The sequence below is a fragment of the Nicotiana attenuata genome, chromosome 7, assembly GCF_001879085.1.
Source record: "Nicotiana attenuata strain UT chromosome 7, NIATTr2, whole genome shotgun sequence".
NCBI lineage: Eukaryota > Viridiplantae > Streptophyta > Magnoliopsida > Solanales > Solanaceae > Nicotiana > Nicotiana attenuata.
This window is the reverse complement of record NC_031995.1, coordinates 84,783,669-84,793,326: the sequence shown is the minus strand read 5'-3', so window position 1 is coordinate 84,793,326 and position 9,658 is coordinate 84,783,669. Positions and strand designations below refer to the sequence as shown.

General features: G+C 42.3%; 1 pseudogene; it reads right to left on the bottom strand.

Annotated features, from left to right (window-relative positions):
• Positions 1–3,041, bottom strand: part of LOC109230214 — a 135,400-nt pseudogene extending 132,359 nt beyond the window's left edge.

Sequence of the window (9,658 nt, the reverse complement as noted above, 5' to 3'; positions counted from 1 at the left end):
TTGTTGATTCCAAAAGAGGGATACGAAAGGAAATATAATAAGGCTCAAAGGGATAACAAAGGATAAAGTGTTTGGATAGCAGAACAAAATGCCTTCATCATTTCAATCTCAAAACATGCCAAATACAATCAGGTACACAAAGATAAAGAAAATCATACATAATATCTCTTGACTGCATCAGAATTGATGGCCATTTCTACACATTTTCCTTCCACGTCCGTTAGATATAGAGCGCCATTGGACAAAACTCTGGTTACAACAAATGGCCCTTGCCAGTTTGGGGCGAACTTTCCTTTTGCCTCAGCCCAATGAGGTAGGATACGTCTGAGCACCAACTATCCAACTTCGAACTTCCGCGGACGCACTTTCTTGTTATATGCTCTTGCCATTCTTCGTTGGTACAATTTGACCATGACACACTGCTACCAGTCGCTTCTCATCAATCAAACTTAATTGTTCCAGGCGGGCTTTAACCCATTCATCATCATCAATCTCTGCCTCTGCGATGATTCGGAGGGATGGGATTTCAACCTCTGCAGGTATTACTACTTCGGTTCCATATACCAATGAGTAAGGAGTCGCTCCTACTGAAGTGCGGACAGTAGTGCGATAGCCTAGCAAAGCAAAAGGTAACTTTTCATGCTATTACCTTGACCCTTCTACCATTTTCCGGAGTATTTTCTTGATATTCTTGTTAGCTGCCTCGACTGCCCCATTTGCCTTAGGACGATATGGAGTGGAATTCGGTGCATGATCTTAAACTGCTGACATGTCTCGGCCATCAAATGACTATTGAGATTGGCACCATTATCTGTGATGATTACCTTCGGGATCCCGAACCGGCATATGATATTTGAATGTACGAAATCGACAACTGCCTTCTTAGTCACGGATTTGAAGGTTTGTGCCTCCACCCATTTAGTGAAATAATCAATAGCTACCAAAATGAATCTATGCCCATTTGAGGCTGCTGGCTCAATCAGACCAATAACATGCATTCCCCAGGCAACAAACGGCCATGGTGCTGACATTGTATGCAATTGAGATGGTGGAGAATGAATCAAATCTCCGTGTATCTGACATTGATGACATTTGCGCACGAAGCTGATGCAATCCCGTTCCATAGTAAGCCAATAGTAACCTGCTCGAAGGATCTTCTTTGCCAATATATATCCACTCATATGAGGTCCACAAACGCCCGCATGTACCTCAGCCACGATAATCGTAGCTTGTTTGGCATCTATGCATCTCAATAAACCAAGATCTGGAGTTCTCTTGTACAACACTCCTCCACTGAAGAAAAATCCGCTTGCCAGGCGTCGAATTGCCCTCTTTTGATCCCCTGTAGCTTGTGTCGGGTATGCTCCCACCCGGAGGTATTCTTTTATGTCATGGAACCATGGCTCACCATCAAACTCTTCCTCCACCACATTACAATAGGCATGCTGATCTCGAACCTGAATCTGCAACGGATCCACGTAAGCCTTGTCCGGGTGATGCAACATCGATGTTGAAGTGGCCAGAGCGTCAGCAACCTCATTGTGCATCCTTGGAATGTGTTTGAAATCTATTGATTGAAACCGTTGACGAAGTTCATGCAAACACTGCCGGTATGGTATGAGCTTCAAATCTCGTGTTTCCCACTCTCCCTGAATCTGGTGTACAAGAAGGTCCGAGTCACCCATGACCAAGATTTCCTGGACACCCATGTCTGTAGCCAACCTCAATCCCAGGATACATGCTTCGTACTCAGCCATGTTGTTGGTGCAATAGAAACGAAGTTGAGCAGTGATGGGGTAGTGTTGCCCTGTTTCAGAAATCAGTACTGCTCCTATTCCGACACCCTTGGCATTGGCAGCTCCATCAAAGAAAAGTTTCCATCCAGGATTCTCGACCTGTCCTAATTCTTCAACATGCATTATCTCCTCGTCAGGGAAGTATGTTTTCAAAGGCTCATATTCATCATCAACGGGATTCTCAGCTAGATGATCAGCCAGCGCTTGTGCTTTCATTGCAGTCCGAGTCACGTAGACAATATCAAATTCCGTAAGTAGGATTTGCCATTTCGCTAGCCTCCCTGTGGGCATGGGCTTTTGAAAAATATACTTCAAAGGGTCCAATCGAGAGATGAGATAGGTAGTATATGCTGACAAGTAATGTTTTAACTTTTGCGCTACCCAAGTTAAAGCACAACACGTCCTCTCGAGTTGAGAGTATTTTACCTCATATGATGTGAACTTTTTGCTGAGGTAGTAAATCGACTGCTCCTTCCTTCCTGTGATCTCATGCTGCCCCAGTACACAACCAAAAGAATTGTCCAACACAGTCAAGTAAAGGATCAAAGGCCTTCCTGGCTCTGGCGGGACCAACACAGGTGGACTAGCCAAATACTTCTTAATCTTGTCAAATGCTGCTTGACATTTGTCTGTCCATCTGACCGCAGCATCTTTCTTTAGCAGCTTGAAAATGGGCTCACAAGTAGTTGTAAGCTGGGCAATGAACCTGCTGATGTAATTCAACCTGCCAAGCAAACTCATCACATCCTTCTTGTTCCTTGGTGGCGGTAGCTCCTGGGTGGCTTTAATCTTAGACGGGTCTAATTCAATACCACGCCGACTCACCACAAATCCCAACAACTTCCCCGACGGGACTCCAAATGCACACTTTGCTGGATTAAGCTTGAGGTTGTACCTGCGGAGTCCCTGGAAGAATTTCCTCAAATCCCGAACATGGTCACAGTGTTTCCTCGACTTTATGATCACGTCGTCCACATAGACCTCAATTTCCTGATGTATCATGTCATGGAACATGGTAGTCATTGCCCTCATATACGTTGCCCCTGCGTTCTTCAAACCAAATGGCATGACCCTGTAGCAATATGTTCCCCAAGGCGTGATGAATGCTGTCTTTTCCGCATCCTCCTCATCCATCAAAATCTGGTGATAGCCCGCATAACAATCCACGAAGGAACCAATCTCATGTTTGGCACAATTGTCAATCAATATATGGATGTTTGGGAGTGGGAAGTTGTCCTTCGGGCTTGCCTTATTGAGATCACGGTAATCAACACATACTCTGGTCTTCCCATCCTTCTTTGGCACTGGCACCACATTAGCTAACCAGGTAGGATACCGAGTAACCCGTATAACCTTCGCCTCAAATTGCTTAGTAACCTCTTCCTTAATTTTCACACTGATATCTGTTTTGAATTTCCTCAACTTCAGCTTGACAGGAGGGCATTCCGGATGAATGGGCAATTTGTGGACTACCAGATCGGTGCTTAGACCCGGCATATCATCATATGACCATGCAAACACATCTTTGTACTCACACAACAATTTAATTATCTCCTCCCTGAGCGGGGCTTCCAAATGGACACTTATTTTTGTTTCTCGAATATTTTCCTGATCCCCTAGATTGATTGCCTCTGTGTCATTCAAGTTAGGTTTGGGTTTTTGCTCAAATTGATATAGCTCTTTACTGATTTCTTCCCAGGCTTCCTCGTCATCGTATGCACCCTCGCCATCGCACTCAATTTCTTGTATTACTATTTCATATGGAATCTCAAGACTAGGCCGGAAACTCCTCATGCATGACACATCATTGAAACCAGCATAAAAGGGACTGTACAAGAGAAAAAAGAAAACAAAATGAAGGCTATCAGACGTGAAGAGAAAAGGAAATTGCATTTCATTAAAATTGTAAAAATCACAAAGTTTAACTCATCCAAATGGACGGAGCATAGAAATCTGAATTACAACCCTGGAAATAATCCAGAACTAATACTCAAAGGAAAATCCAAAGCTAACTACCACGACTCCTTCCGAGTTGGAAGAGGAGTAGCTTCCCAGTTATTGAGCTTGGCCTGAGACCCCACGAACTGCACATCAACTTTACTCGGACCTTCGCCTGGTTCCACCATATTCACTTCATTGAACACCCTTTCAAACTTTTCGATCAGCTCTTTGTCAGGTTCTGTCACCATGGAATTTGGTAGTGCTGTTGCTGGGCGTTGTTTAGTACCAGGCCGGACGAAGGAACGGGAAAGGCGAGGAATGGGTTTTGGTAGGGTCCACACTCTCTTTTTCATCTTTTTGGCTCTCCTTATGTCAGCAGCATTGGGTTTGAAACCTAGCCCGAAAGTGTCCGGATTTCCGGGAAGAGACACTGGCTGTATGATTCCCTGCAGTGAAGCACCCAACCCCTTTCCAGGCAAGAATCCATTCCTTATCATCTCTGAAGCTACCATAACGGATACGGCAGCTATCTTGGGCATAGGAACACACTCCCCTTCCGAGATTTTATCAACTGACACTGCGTCCATGACTTGGTACACCCACGGGCCTTTGTCATTTTCAACTTCCTCAAAGGATGTAATAGCATTACAAGAATTGTCCTCTCCATGGACCACGATCTCCTGCCGATCCCATTCAAATTTAACCATTTGATGCAAAGTAGACGGTACCGCCTTTGCGGCATGAATCCAGGGTCGTCCCAATAAAAGATTGTAGGAAACGCTGACATCAAGCACTTATAGTGAACTCCACAGGTCCTATTGTTAGCTCCAATACAATATCTCCTACTGTGTCTTTCCCTCCGCCGTCAAATCCCCTTACACAGATACTATTTTTATGAATTCTTTCCTTGTCAACTTTCAACTTTTCTAGGGTGGAAAGAGGGCAAATGGTTGCACTAGACCCATTATCAATTAGCACCCGAGTTACCACAGAAGCTTCACACTTCACTGTGAGGTAAAGAGCTCTATTATGTTCAGTTCCTTCCAATGGCAACTCATCATCAGAAAATATTACCCTGTTCACCTCAAAAATTTTGTTTGCAATCTTCTCAAGATGATTCACAGTGATTTTATCTGGCACATGAGCTTCGTTTAGAATCTTCATCAACGCCCGGCGGTGTTCATCCGAATGGATCAACAAGGACAATAATGAGATCTGTGCCGGGGTCTTTCTCAATTGTTCCACAATCGAATAGTCCTGAGCCTTCATCTTTTTCAGGAACTCTTCAGCTTCTTCTTCAGTAACAGCCCTCTTTGTCGGTGCCGGATTGTCTTTAGCTGCTTTAACCTTTCTCAATTCCTCAGGGGCGAAGCACCTCCCTGATCTAGTCAACCCATGAGTTTCGCACACTTCTTCTTTAATTTCCCTTCCTTGGTACATCACAGTCACTCTGTCATAATTCCANAGCATTTCAACGTCAAAGCTACATCAATACATGGTTCAAATGTGTACCTGGAAGTGTAAAATAATAGGGAAAAGAGGCATGTCAGCGGCAGTTCAGTGAATCACAGCAACAGGAATTAGCACTTTCACAGCAGTTCAGCAGCACATATCAGAGGTCCATAAGCCCAGAAAACCATATCAACTATCCAAGACCACTTTTAATCAATGACACACCTAAAACAGTTCACATATACCCGAAACTAACTTGAATTTAAACCCAGAACACTCCTGAAACTTCAGTCAACCAAACACAAGGATTTTCAAGTTGTTTTCCCCTTTAAACTAGCCAGAGATTCGAGACAATTGCTGAAATCAACTGGAAGTTGATCCGAGGAACTCAAATGTATCAGTGTTTTAGATTTTTCCTATTATATGTTTTTTGAATTTTTTTTTTGAAGAAAAGCTGAAATCTAAAGGAATTGGGATCTGAATTTCTGTTAATGAAAACCTGAAGAATATCTTTTTGGGGGGGAGAGTTTTTAGAGCTCCAAAAACTTGTTCTCTAAGGCATTGGCATGCCTTTTTATAGGTGAACTTAGGGTCCAATTTTAGATTTTCCTTTTACCCATTAGTCCCTATTTTAATTCTATTTTTACCCTTTATGTTCTGACTTGTTACACAAGTAACTACACCTATTTTATTGAAATCTATGCTAAAGCCCACTCTAGAAGGGTCTATACCCATTACAATTCCTATTCTATCCCTACCTTAGTTTTGATTTTACTACTGTTAATGAAACTACCCTTTTTCATGCCTAAACTACCCTTTGAACCCTCCTGGAATTACTGAGCTAAACCAGACCATTCCCCTATTACCCTAGTTAGAATCTGACTATAGTTAAACTAACTACTCTAATTTCAATTATAACCAAACATTACCAATTAAGAAGATTTAATAGTTGAACTAATTAATCAAACAGCTTCTAATTAACACTAAACACTAAACTAGATTTAACCAGAATCACAAAAAAAATTGCTTCAAACCGTCAGACTCACACACAAACCAAATCAAAACAAAACTCAAATTGAAATCAAGATAACAAATTAAAACAACCCTGCATCAATTAACATGAATAAACTGAAACCCTACTGACGAACAATCAATAAGGACTTAAACTAAACTTAGAGCATTTGGATAAAACCTATTCTTAAACTAATGACAAATTTGAAAAACAAGAACAATCATGGAATTACTTCACAACAACATGAGAAAAGAAGACAACAGAGACAAAATTTGAACAAACTCACTGATTGTGACTCTAGGGTTCTGCCGGCTCTTAGATTTAACATTCGAACAACTCCAGTAGTATTCGAACATCACTGACGGTGGATTCTTCATGAGGGGAGGAGGAGATCATGTAATGTCGATTTTGATGATATTTGGAGTATTTTAGGGTTTTAGGCCGGATTTTGATTTGAAATTCGGGAACATGCAAGATGATTCGAATGAAGCTGGTCAGGGGTTTGGAAATGGGCTTTTGGGGAGAACATATGGTGTAAAAATGGAGTCGTTTGGTGGTGGCGCCGCCGTGGGCGGCGGAGGCGGCGTTACTGCTTTCGAATATTCGAGCAGATTGGCTAACATTTGAGGGAACATATTTTGGGCATTGGAAAGTGGAGGGGGAGAGGAGTCGATGGTGAAAATTTGGGTGGGTTTGGAGCTTGACCGCCGCCGTGAGCGATTTCCGGCCGGCGGCGGACGGCGGAGGGACAATAGTAGACGGTGGGGTGACGGTGGGCGACGGTGGTGTTACATGATCAGGGTTTGAGACACGGTGAGGGCAGGGGGGGGTTCTGAGGGGGGAGGGGTTGTTCAGACATATATATATTAAGGGTAGGGGACTTCTGGGCCGTCTGATCAATTAACCTCGACGGTCCAGATTAACCTAAGATGGAACGACGTCGTTTTGTGGTGTAACGGGGTTGGACCGGGTGGACTTTTGGATTTGGGCCGATTTTGAACTGGTTTTTTGGGAGGGATTTTGTTTTTGGGCTGGTGTTATTAACAAATTGGCCCACATTTGTATAACCAATTAAAATCTCTTTAAACTCCTCTCTTTTCAATTTTTCTCTTTTTCCTTTTTATTATATATTTTCAGCTTTTGTAAAAATACAAAATTAAAATAACGACCTGATTTATTCCCAAAATTAAACTAATTATTTCCTCAAAATTGATTAAGTCCTAATTTAAAGGAAACTCATGACAAATTCAAAAATTACTAGTTAAAAATGCAAAATGAACTATTTTTGTTATTTTCTTCTTTGTAAAGTAACTTAATTACTAATTAATGCTAAAATGTGAAATTAAGCCCTAAATGCACATGCCAAGCATATTTTTTGTTTTTCATTAATAGAAATGCACAAACAAAAATGCAAACAATTAACATAAAATATCACAAAAATCCACAAAATTGCAAAATAATGAAAGAAATCAGTTTGTTTGAATTTCTAGGAATAATTCATATAGGGCAAAAATCACGTGCTCACAGCTGCCCCTCTTTGCTCGGAAACACGAAGAGTTTTCGTGCAAAGATAAGTGAGCGGATACGAGCGATTTTTGCTCGTTTGCATATTCCGTGTGAAGAATTTTTGAAAGAGTTGACCGCACCCTGCTTCAGAGGTTGCCTACATATCCTGGGCTAAACAGGAATCAGGTCAGTGTAGTTCGGGAAAGTTTGGTAGCTGGGACTACCAGGAGCTGTGATTTCACTGCTGTTGCCGTTGCTACTGCTCGCTGACCTCCTTATTACACCGTGTTAAAATAAAAAAAAGAAGCTAGCCTAAGCTATGATCTACGAATTACAAGAGGGTCCTATCTATGTCTTCTAACTTGTTCTTGTGTTGCCTTGAATTTGGTGTCTTGTAATCTTCCGATGGTATTCCTGTTGTTGTCTTGCATTGTGGTTGGCGATATTGCTGCCATTCCTCCGAATGATGCTTGATTACTTGAAACATGTGTCCATTTTCCAGGTGGGCTCCTGACTGCAGACGCTTAAAAAGTATTCCCTTGTTCTCCAGGCGGGCTCCTGATTGCTGAAATTTGAAATATTCCCTTTTTCTCCAGGTGGGCTCCTGATTGCTAAAAATCTGAAAATGAATGCCTCTGTTCTCCAGGCGGGCTCCTGATTGCTAAAGCTTGGAATAAATGCCTCTGTTCTCTAGGCGGGGCTCCTGATTGCTAAAACTTGAAACAAATGCCTCTGTTCTTCAGGTGGGCTCCTGATTGCTAAAAACTTGAAAATAAATGTCTCTGTTCTTCAGGTGGGCTCCTGATTGCTAAAAACTTGAAAATAAATGCCTCTATTCTCAAGGCGGGCAAAAATAAATGCCTCTGTTCTCCAGGCGGGCTCCTGATTTCAAAAATAGACAAACAAAAAAAAGAAAAGAATTTTCTGCCCCAGTTTGGTGGCCGGGCGCATCACGTTACCAAACACTACTAAAAATTTGGAAACTNAGAACAAAATGCCTTCATCATTTCAGTCTCAAAACATGCCAAATACAATCAGGTACACAAAGATAAAGAAAATCATACATAATATCTCTTGACTGCATCAGAATTGATAGCCATTTCTACACATTTTCCTTCCACGTCCGTTAGATATAAAGCGCCATTGGACAAAACTCTGGTTACAACAAATGGCCCCTGCCAGTTTGGGGCGAACTTTCCTTTTGCCTCAGCCCAATGAGGTAGGATACGTCTGAGCACCAACTGTCCTACTTCGAACTTCCGCGGACGCACTTTCTTGTTATATGCTCTTGCCATTCTTCGTTGGTACAATTGACCATGACACATTGCTGCCAGTCGCTTCTCATCAATCAAACTTAATTGTTCTAGGCGGGCTTTAACCCATTCATCATCATCAATCTCTGCCTCTGCGATGATTCGGAGGGATGGGATTTCAACCTCTGCGGGTATTACTGCTTCGGTTCCATATACCAATGAGTAAGGAGTCGCTCCTACTGAAGTGCGGACAGTAGTGCGATAGCCTAACAAAGCAAAGGTAACTTTTCATGCCATTACCTTGACCCTTCTACCATTTTCCGAAGCATTTTCTTGATATTCTTGTTAGCTGCCTCGACTGCCCCATTTGCCTTAGGACGATATGGAGTGGAGTTGCGGTGCATGATCTTAAACTGCCGACATGTCTCGGCCATCAAATGACTATTGAGATTTGACCATTATCTGTGATGATTACCTTCGGGATCCCAAACCGGCATATGATATTTGAATGTACGAAGTCGACAACTGCCTTTTTAGTCACAGATTTGAAGGTTTTGGCCTCTACCCATTTGGTGAAATAATCAATGGCTACCAAAATGAATCTATGCCCATTTGAGGCTGCAGGCTCAATCGGACCAATAACATCCATTCCCCAGGCAACGAACGGCCATGGTGCTGACATTGTATGCAATTCAGAT